The 18762-nt window shown below is 36.1% G+C and overlaps 2 long non-coding RNA genes across 10 annotated transcripts in view; one reads left to right on the forward strand and one right to left on the reverse strand.

Annotated features, from left to right (window-relative positions):
* The window catches only part of LOC137857580 (uncharacterized), a 278206-nt gene that overhangs the window by 165112 nt on the left and 94332 nt on the right, over positions 1-18762 (forward strand). Inside the window, exon 5 of one of the 8 annotated variants that reach the window (XR_011097158.1) lies at positions 4350-9657. The exons of the other annotated variants lie outside the window; for them this stretch is intronic. This is a non-coding gene — a long non-coding RNA (uncharacterized lncRNA). The remainder of the gene's footprint in view (positions 1-4349; positions 9658-18762) is intronic. 8 annotated transcript variants of the gene reach the window in all.
* The window catches only part of LOC137857581 (uncharacterized), a 37902-nt gene continuing 20491 nt past the window's right edge, over positions 1352-18762 (reverse strand). For both annotated transcript variants that reach the window (XR_011097164.1, XR_011097163.1), the window contains exon 2: positions 1352-2434. This is a non-coding gene — a long non-coding RNA (uncharacterized lncRNA). The remainder of the gene's footprint in view (positions 2435-18762) is intronic.

Below are 18762 nucleotides of genomic sequence, written 5' to 3' on the forward strand. Positions count from 1 at the left end.
CACACTATTGTCACCTCCTCCACCTGCACAGAGACAGCAGTGCTTTACATCTACATGATGTAGAAGAGAAGCTGAATTATTGCTATCCATGTTCTCATTATCCCTCTCATGCATGTAATAAGTGTTTGCTTATGCCCTGAGCGTCTAAACAAATAAAACTTTGGTTTGTGTAAAGCTTCAGTAGTGCAGTCCTATCAAACTTAGGTCCTTGAAAGCCCCAGTTTGTTCTAGCTGTCTTCTGATGTTACTCTGACAAACAGCTCTGGTTATTCTGTTCTCAGCCTGTGGTTGTTTTTTTTTTTTTTTTTTTTTTTTTTTTTTTTTTTTTCAGGTAGAGTGCTGTTGTTGTTTGTCCTGAATACTGCATTTAGAAAAAGACAAGTGTGTCCTCGAGGTCAGATATGTGCAGAAGTGTGAGGAACTCTGAGCCCTGATCATGGCCAGCCAAGTTCCTATCAAGCAATTACAAGTCTATGGGACACTATTTTTGTTAATCCATCCCTGTGTCTTGCAACTTTCTGACCATGTCCCACACCGAGAAGTCATGGTGACCATATATATAACCCTCACCAAGGGCTGGTTCCGTAACTAACCAAGGTAGACAGCAAATCAGTGCAGTGTGTGGTTCAGGAGAGCAGGTCCTGCACCATCCTGCACTGAGAAAGACTGTGCCTTTGATGTAGTGTCTTCTTGTGCTCCCTGAGATGTGAATGACTGTTTTGCTCCCAATGTACATCTTATATAATCTATATATTACAAAATATTACAAACACTTTGTATTAGCTTGTTAAGGGCTACACACACACAAAAAAAAAAAAAAAAAAAAAAAAGCTTATTATTATTATAAAAATATGTGACTATTGAGAAAAACAAACAAACAAACAAAAAAAAAAACACAAAAAGAAAGGTTCCCAAAAAATAAAAAATAAAAAAAGTGTTCCTGAAGAAGATAAAATATTTCAAGAGAAGCAGACACTTTCTCTGCCACATTTGTTTGATTGAAAATCTAATATTCTATTTTTAAAAGTTTCATCTTACTATTTTTCACTTTTTAACAGAAAACAAAAAAACAAACAAACAAACAAAGGATTCCATTAAGCAGTCTGTGAGGAATTTTCTGTGTATCCCATAGATCTGTGCATTCCATGCTCTATTGTTCTCTCTTGACAATGTATCAGCAGCAACAAAACAAAAGGTTAAAAGGAACATGGAAGGAACTGCACGGTGCTGAAGGCCAAATCTAGCCTTTTGTACTTTGTGAGGAGAAAACACTCGTTCGAGTGTTCATAACCATCACTCCTTAAAAATCAATTAAGATGAAGTGACATTAGAAGTTTGTGAAAATATGAGAACCAGTTTCACAGAAGTTGTTTTTAATTCTCTTTTTTTTTTTTTTTGACATGCTGAAACAGTATTTGTTGCTATCAGTAGAGAGGAACTTCTGTCCTGTGTTGCAGAAACCACTCAGCAATACCACATTTCAGCTGCTGGCTGTCTGCTCTGTCCCAGGCCATCCTCATTACTGCTCCTGCTATAGACTGGTACAGTTTCTGATGCTGCTTCTCGTTAGAATCTTGTGCCAGTGTGAAAGATATCATAAGCAGTTTTAACCTTCAGTTGAGGTATGGGAAGGGAATCTAAAGCAAGAGGAATTTCACCTGGTATTTTATATGCGTTGAGGTTGGGGTGGAGAGATATCAGGCAATCTCCTAATATTCTCCCTCACCACCACCCCTTTTTAATACCCAAATGACAAGCACTATTACTGTTACCCTGGAGCATGCTAGACAACACATTAATCTTCTTTACAGTAAAACACAAGCCAGCCTTGAATTACTAACAGAACAGGCTAGAAAATTTCTGATAAAATATTTTCTAGTAGGAATTTGCTAGTTCGGACAAATTGGTATGTTTTGCTGTGACACTGGGATTTTCCTCTGGTTCTTCTAGATGCCCGGCAGGCTGGGAGCTGCTCAGCAGCTGGGACTCCAGCAGTTAAGGGTGCTGCTGCTTTGGAGCAGGTCAGTCAGAAAAAGTCTTCCAGGGCGATCCCTCCTAGCCTGGCTCAGGAGATCTCAGTGCTCACAGGACCAATGCTCTGGGGAAGCCTAGGAGATGACCTGCTCCCACGCTGAAGCTTTATTGCCTTTCACAGACAATTATGAAATGTTTGGCCTTTCTTCCAAACTGGAATAAACCCAGATTTCGAAATATCAAGATCCTGTGTGAAAGTCAATTAGTTCTCTCTGCAAAGCTGAAACTATGACCACATACTTCCCACGTGTAGCACCTGCATGGAGATGTCAGTGCTGAAATTCTGGCAATGCTGATGGGGTTGTGTTCAGCACTCTGGTAGATCAATGGCTGGAACATAGTGTTCTTCTTTACCTATTAGAAGTGCAGATCTTCTGGAACTGCAAAGCTGAACTAGATGCTAGAAAGAACAAACAGGGAAGACATTAAATATTAGGTGACATTAGATATAACTTGGGATTTTCTTTCATTTAAGGTTTTAAGATGTGCTTATGTTGCAAACTAATGCACATTGATTTCCCAATACGTTCAGAAGATAATGATCATGTGTAAAATACATAGAGAGAAGGCTTTGTGTTTTTTTTTTTTTTTTTTTTTTGACATGTTCAGTAGCTGAACTTCTTACAAGAGACTCTTCTGTTCTTATAAGAAGTGACTTGTTCTAAATATCCTGTCAACAAGGTAATTAATTTTCACCAATGCTTTTTAAAAATATATATTTTCATGGTAAAGTTTCATTTATCCCTTCAGTGGGCAGTGTAAAATGAATTTCTAGTGCATAATTTAATTGATATGTTTCTCAATGTTCAGGTCAATTTATACTCAAACTGCTGTTCCCATGGTACTGAACAAAGCTACATCTTTTATACACTCTTTATGCTGCAGATGGTTATGTTATTACATACAAAGCTCACAAGAATCTTCTAACAAACACATTCCCCACTAATCTTTTTCTAAGCTGCATGTTGTACATAGGCAGGGGAGGCAAGAAAAGAAATTTTGTGATTTTCTTCAATGAAATAATGAACATTACACTTCTGTAAGCTTATATGTGCAAATATATCTTAGAGGAAGCAATCTGCAAATAAACAGTACTGCAGTTCTAAGAAAGAAGCCCCATCTCATACCTTTTTTGCTACTGTCAATCTGAAGTTGAGATAAAACACGCTACAGATACAGCAGTGATAGCCTTGGTTGGTGGTCACTGTGTGATGATGGAGGCGTCTGCACCAGGGCTGGTTATGAATAAGCTGTCCCCAAGAGATGGCACTTCAGTTGGTACAACTGCAAGTGCTCTAAAATGATACATGAAGTCTTTCAGCACTCTAAAGTATCATAACTTTATAGAATAATTTTATTTAAAATCATTCTATCAAACGTAGGAGAAAAGTCTTACAATTTAATTTACCAGAATTGAATTTTGTAGAACAGGTCAATGACACCTGTAGGAAGAAGCTCTAAATCCTAAATACTTCAGTTTGTAAATGAGTGCTTTTGTTCTTGAATTTATCTGGTATGTTTGAAGAGTACCACACCTTAGAGTCTTTCCTGTTTCACGAACATCATTTTTGTTACGTAGTGTAGTACCTCTGTATTTCTGTGAAGCCTCTGGCAAAAGCCCCGTCATGCATTTATCTTTGCATGTGAAAGGACATGTGAGATTATTACCTACTATGAGAATATGGTAAATCAAGTGAGTGAATTTTCTTGATAATTCAACAAAGCTGACATATGGTTATGCTGATATATATATGTATTTTACATAGCATTTGCTGAGTGGAGATGTATTTCGTTATATGTAACTAATTTGCTGTATGTATCTAAACCACAATATGCTGTAACAACAGCTTTTGTCCACTCCATTGCAGCTCAGCTGGGGGTATTCAGAAACTTCTGGTTCCCAGAATCGTTTCCTTCCATGTCGATGTTAATAATTTCTGTTCAGGACCTCCCAGTTGCTTCTTTTCTATTTTAAATAAAATGTGTATGACACAATTAAAAATATGAGTTGTTGGAAGACTGTAGGCAAATATATTCTGTGCTTCTTCAAGAGGATTTTGCAATATAGATTCAGTTCTCCTTCTGAAGGAAACTTTTGGCTGGAGTGCATGCTCTTTTACTAGATTTCAAAATAGCAAACCGGAACATAAGGACAGAAGTTGATTTTAGATACCCAAGAAGTAGATTTATACCCTTGTTAGAGTGAATAACCTCACTAATCAATCAGTGCCTCCTTGTATTGAGACTGGAGAGCAGAATTTGGAGTCCGTGCAGCATAGCAGCACTCTGAAACATATGGAAAACTCTCATTGCAGAGAGGAAGCTGGAATACTTTGTTGTACTGTGGAGGAATATGAAATGAGTTTGTTATGGAAAGATCAGAATCCTTAACCTACTGGACTTTGACATGCTGTTTGAAACATAGACTCGCAGTGCTGCCCTTTGGAAAAACAGAACCTTAGCGTAAGTGTACTGAACATGCACAAAATTTGTTTTTCTAGGGTGAATAAACAGCAACATTGTTACAAAGCTATTTTCATATTTCCTTGGTGCATGACTAAGTTTTAATGACTTTTTTTTTAATCACTGAATGAGGCTTTCATATTTCTCAAGCTATTCAAGTCCCTCCCACTCTCACAGTCCTCAGAGCTTTGCAGCCAGCCTTACTCAGAGGACATTCCAGACTTGTCACTGCACAGCTGCTCTTGGCAGCCAGCCCTCTGTGCAAGGACTTTGCCAAAGCATTGCTTGGACCCCCCAAACACTATCCTGAAACAATGGCTGATACTATGACATTTACACAAACACTACATATCTTTTTGCCTTAGAATGAATTTGTTTATTTCAATTATAAAATGTGTTGTATCTTTGATGTCACTGGATTTACTCTCAAAGCCTACTGTGGAAACTACCTCGATGCCTTATGTTCCACATACAGGCTGGTGGGCAGGATAAGCTTAAAAAATGGAGCTGGTGATAATATTCACTACATTCTATTTGGTGTATGCTTGCTCTTTGCTCATGGAGTTATACTTTCTAAATTTTTGAAGTGCTTGCTTTAAAGATCAGCCAAGTAAAGAAATAAAAGGTTAAAAACCTACTTGGAAGAGGTTTCTTTCCTTTTCCTTACGCGCTGAATTTCACACTGGTCATTTTTCATGCCTGGTCCTCAAGTATTTGATTACACACAGTGAAAGGCAAGAAGGTGTGCATTTCTGTTATATCATGTGTGAATGCCAGAAAGAGTTTGATAAGAGTTTGATGCAGTTTATAGTAAATCATTAAAAAAAAAAAAAAAAAAGAAACGCAGATAGGAAATTATCTCTGAAAAAGCTATGTTAGACCTCAGAGGTCTTGAGTGTTTCACACAACTATTATTTATAATTTTTATCATCCTCAAAGCATTTTGAACCAAAGTACTAGAAATTCTCCCTCCACAAAGGAAAAATGGACTTTAGAAATAGTGGCAATTAAACATTACAAAAATGCTTAGAGACTTTTCAACATAGTGTATTAAAAATATACATCAGGTTCTGCATTTTTTAATCCAAGATAAGCTAATCTTCCAATTTAAAATCATGATTTTGGTTTAAACTGAATGTGGTGCCGGTGAAACATGCCCCCTCAAAAAATCAGAAATCCTTTTTGCATATAGCAGGAAAAGCATATGGCAATAGCAATGAAAACGTGCCTCCTACCAGTGTTGGTTTAAGGGAACATGTCTGGCCTCAACTGAGCAAAGTGCCTCAATGTGCTTTCTAAAAGAGGGCATGCTTAAATCCCAAATAAAACTATTTGCTGGGAGGGAATCAGTCTCTGCCCACTGACACCTTATTTCAGCTGTGTATTTCTCCAGCATGGGTTTCATCTTTGTTATGTGTTTTGGAACAGAAATGTGTTTTTTTTTAAGGCCAAACTCAAATTATTATTATTATTTTTTTTTTTTCAGGAAGAGAGCTTTTTTTTTTTTTTTTTTTGGTATTTTAAAAATTCTAGTTGGGAATTCCAAACATCAAAACACTAGCAATTCTAGTATCATATTTTAGCCACTTTTTCAACAGTGTTCCTTCTCAGTTCTTGGTTTGAACCTAACTAAAGAAGTGGTGATGGCAGTTTTTTCATTAATATTGCTGTGGGCAAGTAGAGGAAAAAAAGTACTAAGACTTGGGAAAATAATCAGGCCTCTCAAGAAATAAGCCAGTATTTTGCAATCGTTGCTTTCTTCTAAAAGTGTTTTTTTTTTTTTTTTTTTTGTGTGTGTGTGCGTATGTGTGTGCGTGTTTGCAAGTGGTTTTTTTTGTTTGGTTGTTGTTGTTGTTTTAATGTGTAGGCTGCTCATTTGGAAACATTAAACATAATTACAATTTACCTGACTGTAAGGATGTTTTTATCAATATTGATTGAAGCAGTTATTCTTAGGCATGTCTCAGAAAATATTGGTTGCTCTGCAAGTTGCTTTAATTAGGTAGGTTTTTAAATGGCAATTACTGGAAATTATATGAACCTATGAAGCTGGAAACCAAAGTTCGGACTCACGCTACTGTTAACAGGTTACAGTTACATTAGACCTTTTTCTCAGTTATCGTGGTACTTCTTTTGTTTCATCTTTGTACCTTTCTAGCCTGCATACAGTAATTTTAATTTCATAAACTATAGAATGCACTTCTAAATCTGATAAATTCTTAAAACATAAATTTAATATTTAATATTTTTTAATTATTTTTAGACATGAACTTCAAAAGTAGTACTTTCCAATAATACTCTGCATGCATGCATGATTTGATCAGCTTTTGAGCTTGGTGTAGTAGTAAGATAGAAATGTGGCATGAAGTTGTTCATTTTATTTCCTTTGCTCAACTTACAAGTGCTGTAAGTTTATTCTCTATCTCCTAACTGCCAGCTCTAGTGCCTCCAAATGGAAAATCCATGAAATGAAAAAATGAAAAGACAAACAATTATGAGACAGATTTCTGCAAAAACAAAGTTTAGTTCACTTAGAACAGGGTGACTCAACCTTCCCCGTTAGAAAGCTAGTTACCCTTTCACTGGGGAATAAGAAAACACTGAATCTACTTTTATGCCAACTTCTGTAATGTAGAATTTTTCTTTTCTTATGGTTTTGTTTGTCGTACACAACTTCTCAACTTGTGATTAAACATGCAAACATTACCTATTTATTGACTCAGCTAGAATGGAATCTGTTGGCCTACTAGTTAAGTGACATTTTACAGCTGTGCTGATGTCTTTGTTGTTCTGACTTGAAGTCCAAAGTGCAACAGATTCATCTGATGCTAGTACTAGGATTCATCTGATTTATTTATTTTTTATTATATCATTTATGTCTACAAAGACATTGAATGAAATGGCACTCTAAATCTCTGCAGACTGGAGAGTTCTGTGAAGATTTTTCGTTCTTTATGGAAACTAACATAGGCCAAATAAGATCATTATCTTCATATTCCAAATGAATAAAATCTTAAGAGATTCCTTTACACTCTTTCAAGAATGTTCAATTGGTTTCTTTTACATGTTAAAAAGCCATAAAATCCCACACCTCATTGGCACATGGGTTCTTACAAATGTTGTTAGAGAAAAAACTGAAGATGTTTTACCATGCTTTGGCTAGGCTGAGTTCATAGGGACTGTTGATGGAAACCTGTATGATTAGCAGAACTATTAGTTATTTTGCTATCAGTAAAATACAGCTGAAGTTACAAAACAACTGTTCAACTGCTAACAGGCAGAACTAGTAGTTCAGCCACTGATAGACAAGAAGTGATGAGAGGCATTAGTGATTTAATATTGTCAGTGATTTTGTTTTTTATGGCAACAACAAACAATTTCTTACTAAAATCCACAGGGGGCTCATGACTAACAGAAAGTAACCAGCCCTCAACTTTCCCATACAAGGTCTACTAGTTAAAAATAAATAAATGTGAGATGAACAACTGACGCCTGCATTGAAATGTCTGATCAAGTGGTCTGGAATAAAGGTCAAGGAAATAAAAGATGAAAAAAAAAAGTTGCATTAATTAATCACAGGATGACTAAATCTCCAGGAAAAAAAGTCCAGTGTCTAGGTAATCTTAGAATGTACCAGAAGAGGCATTTTCAATAGAATGTATTAATGCTTTTGTACACAGCTCTGGGAGACCTAATCCAAAATGAAAAATGTGTACAGTTCTCATCCCCCTTCTTTAAGGAAAATAAGGGGACTGGAATAAATGCTTTACCAAATCTAGTGAAGCAAATATAAAGATGTAAAATTGTTTTCTTGAAGTATAGCCAGAATAAGCATCAGTGAGGAACAAAGAGACATACAATATGAAGAATAAAGCATGAATTTAGACTGGAGATAAAAAGTTTCTGACTCTCAAAAGAGTGAGTTTCTGAAACAATCGATGGGAACAAAAAGAATGAATATGATTCAGTTGCCTACACCTCAGTTATACAGATTTACTGAAATTGGTATTTGTGTAATCTAAATTGAAAGCAAGGAAGAGGTTAAAGATGAAAATTAAAGAAGGAATGTGCCTCAGTATTTTTCTGAACAGGCATGTTTTATTTTGTAGGAATACATTGAAAAGTTGTATGTAAGTATGCAGAGTTAGACACTAAGCCAGTAGCCATTCAATTTCTGGAAATCCGAGCAATGATATAATTCAGATAATTATTATCAGTAGGCAATGTTTATTAATCTACATTTACGGAACACCTTTCTCAAAGAGTATATAAAGCTTCTTTTGTCTTCACCAAACTAATAGCCTGTGTGGACACTTTACTGTCCAAACTGAGTTTAAGAGAAGTTCTGGCCAAGATACCAGCTTCTGTCCCCCTGTACAGACAACAAACACTCTGAGTCTGTGCAATCTATAAACTTTAGAGATCAGTTTATCTACTCTTGGTGCCTTTATTTGACTCACTGTAACCTTGTCATATTGTTTTTGAGATGAAATATGCAGAATTAATCACAATATTTAAGGGGAAGCTGTTTGACAATAAAGATGTATATTTTCCACATTTATACCTCTGTCATTCCTTATAAAGTCTGAGATCTTGTTTGCCTTATTTATTTATTTATTTATTTATTTATTTATTGTCAGCAGCTGAACGTGAGCAGGGGTTTTCACTAACCTTGAAGCCGAACCTTGCAATGCGAATATGACTTGCCAACATTTTTCCCTTTCTGTTTCACTCTGCATTTGGAAATGATACAAAAGCAATTGTTGCTTGTCTTGGTATTCAGATAACCCACAAAACTAGGACGATTTCAGCATGGGCCAAAGTTACATTTCTCTTTAAAACACTCAATACATAGTTTCTTAATGAGTGTTTCTTGTGTGCTCTCTGTATTGGCAATGCTGTTGCTCTACAATACCCCTCTGCTGTGCAAAAAAGGGATTTCCAAATCCTACTGTGATGCTCCTACTGTGGGAGCAGAGGTATGGCTGGCTCTTGGGGCATTTCTGGTCAGAGCTTGAGGGCAAAGGGATTGGAAACCTAAAGGACCTTTGTCATTAAAGACCTAAAGATAATGTAGAAAATGGACACAGGGCTTTTCAAACTACATATGGTTCCAGGGCTTTTCAAACTGCATATGGTTCATTGAATATGTGAAGCAAGGTAAGGTGATTGTGTCTGGAGTATAACCTTTTAAATTATATCTGGCTTACAGGCAAATTCAAGGCATTTGAAAAGAACTTAAATGGCAGCTTATCATTTCTTTGTAATGAAATATGGTGTATGCTATTTATTTATTTATGCAAATGTTTACCTATGTTGCCATATTCCCTGGAAGCAACTGGTCAGATGCTATCCAGTATATAGAACTAGAAAATGACAACCCAAACACCTTAGAAGATAAGGAGTGGGAGAAGAGGGGCTCTTGAAAGAGAGATTGCTGGGGAACTGAAAGGGATCAATCAGCCAGTATCAGGACAATGTCTGTTGACACCATATACAAGTACCTAAACAAGCAAGGTCTGAAGTATGGAAGAGAACATGAGGGAGAAGCACATCTAAGCTAGACAGGGTAGCTGCAAAAGTAATGTCATAAACAAAGATATATAGAAATGGTTCTCATCTCTCTGACAGCCAGGAACTAAAGAGAACTGGCTATGAAGATAATCCTGTTAACTAAAACTTAATTAGTCATGGAGCAAGCAGCTAAGGATACATTCTCCATAGAGAATGGATGAGGAGATAATTGGATAGGTGTAAAGAGAATAAAAGTGAGAACTGGTAGAGAATGGAAGGTTAGAGTGAAAAGCATGAGTACAAACAAGGTGAGAAGATAATAAAGAAGGATGTGGATATAGGATCTGAATTTTTGCTGCTGGGAGATGGTGATTAAGATAAAGAACAGGAAATGATCTATCTTGAAGGACACATAGAGAAAAGAGAGGGGGAAATGGAGAAAACAGGATCATTATGGGGAGGGAAGGCAGAGGAGGTCTGTAAAAGTGTCCAAGTATCAGTGGTTTTGTCAGAAGAATACAAGTACACCATGGAAGTTCTTAAAACTGGGCAGTGCAGTAAAGGTGCTACTGTGCAGACCTGTTCAGGTAGCTGTTTTGTCAAGCATAATTTTCTTGTTCATTACTGAATCATATTTTTCCAAGTTAAAGAAAAAAGAACCTGGGATGTTTTCTTGAGAATCTAGCTGATGACAACATATTTACTGAACTTCTCACAAAAGTCATTGCATAAATATTTGACTCTGATTGTGATTTCAACAAGTTTATTTCCAAGAGCTAGATTTATAGATAAAATTCCATGTACCCAGTCTCCAAGCAAAACAACAAAGACTGAGAATATGAGAGAGACAAAGTTACTGGGTTTTGTTGTAACATATTATTTTCAGCTACTCATTTTTGTGTTTGGATATAAATCACAGAAACTAAATGAAGCTAGCTGGAGAACATCCCTTCAGTTGTAATAATTTGCATTTCAATGTTAAATCCTTTTGCCCCCTCCTCTCTGGGCACTCAATAAAGTCCTTGCTGCAGTTTAAGCCAAAAAGTCCTGCAAAGCAAGGCAAAATCTGAACACTGCTGAATTAAAAGATTGAAGTAATATGTGACTGTTCAGGGTAACATAAATGTAGAGTTCCAGCTATAATCTGATTTAAGAGATTGCATAATGCAGAGACTGTGTTTATACTGGTTGAGTAAAATCCTGATTTACAATGGAGACCTGAATCAATTGAAAGTTCTCTATCTTTTTCCACAGTCATATTTTTAGGGAATAAATTGTTGGACATAAGGAAGTATGCAAGGAAATGAACAGATTCCACCTTCCATCACTTCAGTGAGCTGAGCCACTCTCTGCTTGAGAACAGAGCTGAGAGTTTACTTACTACTGAGCCTGATGAAAATAAATGGAAAATCTATTAAGTCTCTTGCTCTCTACTTTTTTTTTTTTTTTTTAAATCAAAATCTCATTACTTTAAAGTACCGTTGCTGAAAGTTTGAAATCACATGCCTAAAATATGCATCCTTGTTACTTGAAATCAATAATAACTCTAGCAATAGCTGAAAGAAAAATTCAGGAGTGTGAATTGGTGCAGCTAAGATTATAAATTGGCACTGTACATGTCTTCTTCAGCACACGAAAGCCAATGGAAGTTTTGTCAGGCTAAGGACTTAGTGCCCAGCATGTCAGGGCCTCATCCTGTCTTTACTTGTTTTCACATTCTTTTCATGATTTGCCATAGAACACGTGTGAAGACCTTATTCTTCCTGAGGACTAACGAAACCTTTCAAGCACTGTTAGCAGGCCGTGCATTTTCCTACTTCTTCATGGCATCTATTTTAAATATCCAAAAAATGTATGTGGTAGTTTGCATGAAGTCAAATCTGATGAGCTTTGGGTTTCTCAGCCCCACCATAAAGGAAACAGTTAGCTAATATGGGAGATGAGAAGCTTTTACTATTTAGCTATATCCCAAAGGAAAAATAAGGTCAGGGAAAGGACATTGGGCTGTACAGTATTTGGGAAGTGAGCTCTGCACAACATAAATTGGATATACAATTCAAGTACAAGCTTGGTAAAGGAATCCTCACTGTGTATATGAAATGTTTCCCTGATGAATAGTCAATGGCTCTGGTTTGTGTTTAAATTCCTCTCTCTACACTCATGCATCTAGGAAAATAGATTGGAAAAGATTCATTTCTGTCATTACCAGATTTACTGGAACAAACATGAACACATTTACTGTGAAAAAATTCTTTCTGAAAGAGGCACTGAAGTGGTGCTGTCAGGTGGGGAAGTCATCTTTAGTCTCTGTCATGGCTTCCATAGAAAGACTGGCTGAAAAGGTCAGGGATGCATTGAATAAGTATGATGTTTTGTTTTCCTAAAACATACCACCTGTTAAGAGTGATAAATGACACCATGTTTGAACATCGGATGTGTGCAACTGGCAATATCTTGTCACTTAGGCCTAGGTCTTCACCCACAAACAGCTGATACATTTGACCTGGAAACATCCTTGAGTTATTCCTGCCTTAATGAACCCTGAAGATTGCCGGCCTCTAAGAGGGAAAAAAAAAAAGAGCACAGTGTGGCCTTGACTGTGGCCTAACTGCACCTCCTGGGCATGTCTGGCCCATGCTACCAATCTATTTTTAAAAAGGAGCAGCATGTCATCTGAAGAAACTGTTTTCAGCTTCTATTGCTGGAACGTGTTTAAAAGTCACTTTTCTCCTTACTAGCCAAAGAAAGGGGTTGAAGATTTTAAGAAAGGTATCTAAATATATCCATTAATTGATGAACTTGCTTGCTTTGTTGCTTGCAAGACAATAGATGACTTCTGATGATTGAATAAATGCTGGAGTAAATGGAGGGTTTAGCTAGAAATTGTTTTTGTGGGAAGCTGTGTTGTGGTTGTGGCATAAAACAAATTCTTTGAAAACACAGAAAACATTAATCATTGGCATCTAAAGAGGAAAAAAATTTTAGTGATGTTTATTGAAGGCATCTTTAAATGCCATGTCTTATTATAAAACACGAAAGAACACAAGCTTCAACAAACCGCAGCAAAAGGGCGATTTTTTTTTCTTATATTACAAACTTTTGGAAGAGCTGAATTTCAGCTTTGTGAGAGCAAGTATTTCCCACTCCATATTTAACCTTCAAGTAGGATAAAGGTACTGCAAAAATATATTAAATAGGCACCACTAAAACATCATATCATTCCCTGATGAAAATTATGAGCAGAAAGAGTGGTAAATTGGAGGCAGAGAACATGCCACCTTCCTGTAGCCTTAAGCAGTACAGTCACTAAGAACAGCAGGTCTATTTTTGCTTGGCATACTTCTTCATAAAATAAAATTAAGAAAAATAAGACAAACTAAACTAAAGCAACCTCCAGCTTTTTTGAATATCCATATAATGTCAAATTTTGCTTCTGAGCTCAGCTATACAAAGGAGTACTGCATGTATTTCAGGCCTTTAGAATGAAACAAATAATAGAAATGAATGGGATCAGCAGCTATTCCAGATTTACTCAGAATACTTGACCCAATTAAAAAAATATATTTATCTATTTGTTAATCCTCTGAAATTGCATTTTGATGTTCTTTACTTCAATATAATAACTATACTCCATTAAGTAAAGAAGTCAGTGGATGTTGTATAAATGCCATTTTAATATTGAAACCAGATGGAGGTACGTAGATGTTTTTATTAGATTCTGTTTACCATACATTTACAGTGAGATCACCTGCATTTCCAAGAAATAAAGGACAAATGTATGGAAAATTCAAGACAAAACTTTATTGGCTTCCTTTTGTCCTTGCAATCCTATTCATATTTTGCAGCTTTTGAGCAGGTAGAAGGAAATTGGCTAAATTTCAACTCCAGGCAACTCTGAAAATTTCTGGAGTAACATCTCAGTGTTTTTTTTTTTTTTTTTTTTTTTTTTTTTTTTTTTTTTTTTTTTTTTTTTTTTTTTTTTGTTGTTGTTGTTGTTGTTGTTATTATATCCTTATAGCATTGTACCTAAGCAACAGTTAAAGGCAGTAGCCATTTATTTTACAAATCTGTGCTCCAGACCTCTTTTTTTTTTTTTTTTTTTTTTTTGTCTTTTACTACATGAAAAAAAGCAGCCAAATCTATAAAAGGCCTATAACAAACTACTATTCCATGCCACTGTCTAAGATCATCTGGAGTTCTCCCATTACTAGTGTATCCCAAACATTCCTAAACAATGAAAAAGGTTACTGTCTTACTCAAATTATTATTTTATTTCTGTCAGCTGATATAAAAACAATCCCTATTGTAGAATGGACAGCTATTTTTATGTATCTGAGGTATCCCTTGTTTTAATAAAGTTGTCACAACTTGTGCTTCATCTGGTACACAGGGAGTCAGGTGTTATATTGTTTGTCTGCTGTTTTGCCTTTTAACTAGTCCTAGCTTCTACATTTTTACTGTCGGCTTGGGTACTGATCCCAGACATAAGCTAAGTATTTTTACCTACTTGTTATATCACAGTTCAAAAGCAATTTCTCAGTTGTCATACTTGTAATTAATATTATAACATTTCAGTAGTGTTCTTCTGTTCCCTGGATCCTTTGATTATGGTGAAGAGAATTTACCTTTTCATGCTCTTTGCAGAACAGGTCTGATGTGGAAGTGGTCTTTCAGCCTAGTTTAAAGGATATTTTGCTGTCGAAAAGGACTGTGCAATGGGTCTGCTTTGGGCAGTAATATGGATTACATGACTTCCAGAGATCTCTTGGAACCTCCATAGTTCTGTGTTTATGTTTGTCTTACGGTTACATGCCTGAGTATCTAGGGTATGTGTTTCCCTACATTTTAGTAACCTGTGCTTTGGAGCTACTTCCAAAGATTGAACAATTTCCATCGTTATTGTTCCCATACTGATTGTTTCCTGTGTCAATTATAAGAATATTAAACAATCCCAAAGCTGCACCTCTGGAGCTGCTGGGCTCTTTGCTGTATTGTCAATATACCTGGTCCAGCATGTTGGGAGGGTGCAAGCTGGAGGGGCTTGTAGCCAAAGCAGCCCAACAGAAACCCTGGGATCTTGTGCAATCACACATTTAGCACATGGGTGGATGCAACAGTGTTCTGTGTTTTCATTTATTTATCAAGGTCTGTGTTTATAACAAACCAGATTACACTCCCTACCAATATACAGAATCAATATCTTGCATTGATCAGTAGCCAGGAGCAGCAGATTGAAAAAAAGAATATACAGTTACTTGATACGCATTCATGTCAGTGCAGATGGGCACACAAAAACGAAATAGACCTCTCTTTCTGTTTCCAAAGTGTAAGCAGATGGTTAGATTTGCAACAACAGTATATTACCTCATAACTTGCTATCACAAGAAAATACAAAATGAAGCAGCAATTCTTGTGCCTGTTTCACTTTATTCAATAAGAATATGTATTGAACTTTGTATTATCCTTCAAATATTTATCAAGAGAGAACAGAGGTAGTGATGACATAATTTATTGCTAAATTACTTTTGTTTCCTGTAGACTTAACATGTTCCATTAGAGTTACCATAGAGTTCCTGCAAAATAATGTTTGATATTTTATCTTCTCAAATCATTACCTTAAATTCCATTTTCCTACACAAATAGTGAAGCACATTAAAGAAAAAAAAAGGGGGGGGGGGGGAGTCATGACAAGTGTCTAATCAGGATTTGTGCTGTTAGTTGGTAAAATATGATGACAGAGGCTGCACTCCACTTCAAAGACATATCAGTCTTTTTAATAACATGCCAGTAGTAATCTTTCTGTGAGTGTCCAAACCAGAAAATGAAAAACACGTGAGACTATTCCACTGTGAAAGGATGGTATGTTAACTCTTCACCATTCCATTAACAAATTATGAACTACATGAGTCTCTACCAATGAAAAGAGAGAGGGCAAAGATGATGTATCCTGGCTTCTATTCTCTTAATTAAATAAATAGAAATACCTGTTCCCTAGTCCATCTTGATGATCTGTCAAACTAAATTAAAATAAAGGATCATTTGATTATTTCAGTGCTTCAGTTAGTGAGACTTCAGTCATTCATGGCCTGCTGTCCTACTGTCTCAGAGGAAGCCTCATGTAACCAGAAGTTTTTGGTAAGAGAATTCTGGAAAAGGTGGGATGTGCAATATATACTTTCATCCCAGGGGTAAGAAGCAGTTTCTTCAAACCACTGGTCATACAGAAATTGGAACAAGGTGCTAAAACAGATATCTTCTGCAAAAGCAAAATAATCTTTATAGTCAATACATATGAATTGTATCTGGTTTTGCATATTGTATTGTAATGTGCTGCTACCAACCAAAAGCCATTTCTAAATATGGTTCCCCAAACAGACTTTTTATTTATATTTGGGCACGTATACACTTTCTGGCTAATCTATAAAATATCTGGCTTTCAGTCAAATTATGAGGAATTGGCAGTGTACCAGACTAATTAAAATAAAGCTGTTATTTAGGTATCTGGATATGCATTGAAGTTTTAATCATAGGTCAGATCTCAGGTTACAATTTGTGTAAACAAAGAATACTACATACTGCTTCCGTGGTAAAGTAAAAACCTCTAAAATGTGATCTATCTCCTTTCAGCTATACTCTGCATACACAGAAATGTGCACACATAGAAATGTGCTTGCATAGATGCATATTATGTATGAAGTAAACTTATGGAAAGGTGTATGGAATTTCTGTCAGAGCAGTTGTACTGCCAGTTTCTTCACTAGCTAATACCTTTCTCAGAAAACAGCTATTCCAAGCAAACCATTCTATTTAAGTCATACTGGTTTACAAGCAAGAGTTACTATACGTGAGTCTTCACAAGACATTTGTGGACCATTTATTGCAGTACCCCATACTGTGATATAAAACACAGAGTTGCAGTGTAAAGCAGAAACATCATCATCTACAACACGAAGTTGCAGTAGGTACCCACTTCAGGGACCACAGCTCTGCTCTGCTGTCCTATACAAGTATTCCAGTTGCTAAATGCATAATTAGGGATGCATGCATGCAGAGATGATGGTGTAGTGCTATGTTTTTAATGCAGATTCTTGTCTTTTGGAATCTTTGGAATCTTGGAAGACAATTTATGAGACAGCAGAAACCATACTGATTGAATATAAGCCTCCAGTCATGACAAAAAGTGATATGCAAGATGTACATGCCAAATAATGAGATGAGGAAGAGGTACTATATATAAGTCTTACTATCCACAAACTGAATATGTTCTTAATTCATAAAATCTCTCTGCGGATAATGCCAATTCAGAAAAGACTAAACCCATCAGAAAACATAGTTTTGGCCACAACTTTACCCATTTCTCACTGAGTTCTGACTGTACATATACACTACAATTTTTATCACAGCTGCTGCAAATGCTTGTACTTGCAAGGTAGCAACTCTTCAGAGCATTTTGGCACTAGTGTAATTTTACACACATAATTAGTACCATTGAAATTAGCAGAACTAGTGCCCTTTTCCTTTACACTAAAGCACTCAACATTTACAGTAACAAGCCCTGAGCGGGCCCAGAGGAACATGTTTTTATAAGACACTCACAATTTATTTGCATTTCTTTGAGCACCTTCCTAATGCTGGACAGTCAGTTTACAGACAGCCTTGAAGTGTTACATCTCTTATGATGTAGCCTATCTATTCACAAATATAAACATTTCTTTAAGCCAAAGTTATTTTTTTTCTTTTTCTTTTCCTTTTTTTTTTTTTTCACTATCTGTCAAATCATTCACATTCTGAATGCATCTTGAATTGTTCTCAAAAGCAAATCTGTAATTCTTCCTTACTTTTAACTGTACAGTGCTCTGCACATAATATGTTGTTTATTCTCTTGATTTTTAATGGCAGGCCTGTAAAAAAAAATTGGTCCTTAAACTAGTCATTTCTTATCATTCTGATTTGACATTCCCCACAATGACTCTCAGAAGTAATTATTCATCATGACTATTGCTAGATTCAAATATATTAAAATTATTTCAGAAATATATATCCACTGCAGGGGGATGACAACAACAACATTATTTTGTGTATAAATAGTAAGCAATAAAAATATTCAAAAGCAGATATCTTTTTTAGGTGATTTAATATCACTGAAAACACATGATCATCTACCCACATAAGAAATGTATCTTTCTGTTTCAAAGCAACCCAAGTTTCTTAATTAAAGAAACACATCCAATTGCCGCTGTGTGCCTTTAACCAATAGCTTCCTGCTGAATAAACGCTGAGGGCATTCCTGACATTCCCGGAGGAAGGCTGCTGGCGGAGCAAGCTGTCGTGGCTCTGTCCTGTCCCAGTTATGTGCTGACGGCCGAGCTACACCCGTGCAGACGCCGTCTGGGCTTTCCAGCCATATACGGACAACACCCGAATATGAACCCAGTGCTCTTCTGCCCCTGGAACGCACTGAGGTCTCACATTATGGATTCCCAGTGATGTAATTGCATGCATCCAGAGGCTAAATTCGGTAGCTGCATCACCGAGACAGAGTGGATGGTTTATTTCCTTCCCATTCCAGCATTTTATTATTTTTCTAAGCTTTCCTCAGAAATATTTTAGATCCACAATACACTTTATCTTTCTCAGCAAAAAAAATCCTCTGTGACTAAAATTAAAATTAATTTTATTTAGAAACCTGAATCTTTTACCCAGTATTATATCTTCACAAATCTCACATAACAAATAGAAACAGAAAAATAA

The sequence above is a fragment of the Anas acuta genome, chromosome 5, assembly GCF_963932015.1.
Source record: "Anas acuta chromosome 5, bAnaAcu1.1, whole genome shotgun sequence".
NCBI classification, from domain to species: Eukaryota; Metazoa; Chordata; class Aves; order Anseriformes; family Anatidae; genus Anas; species Anas acuta.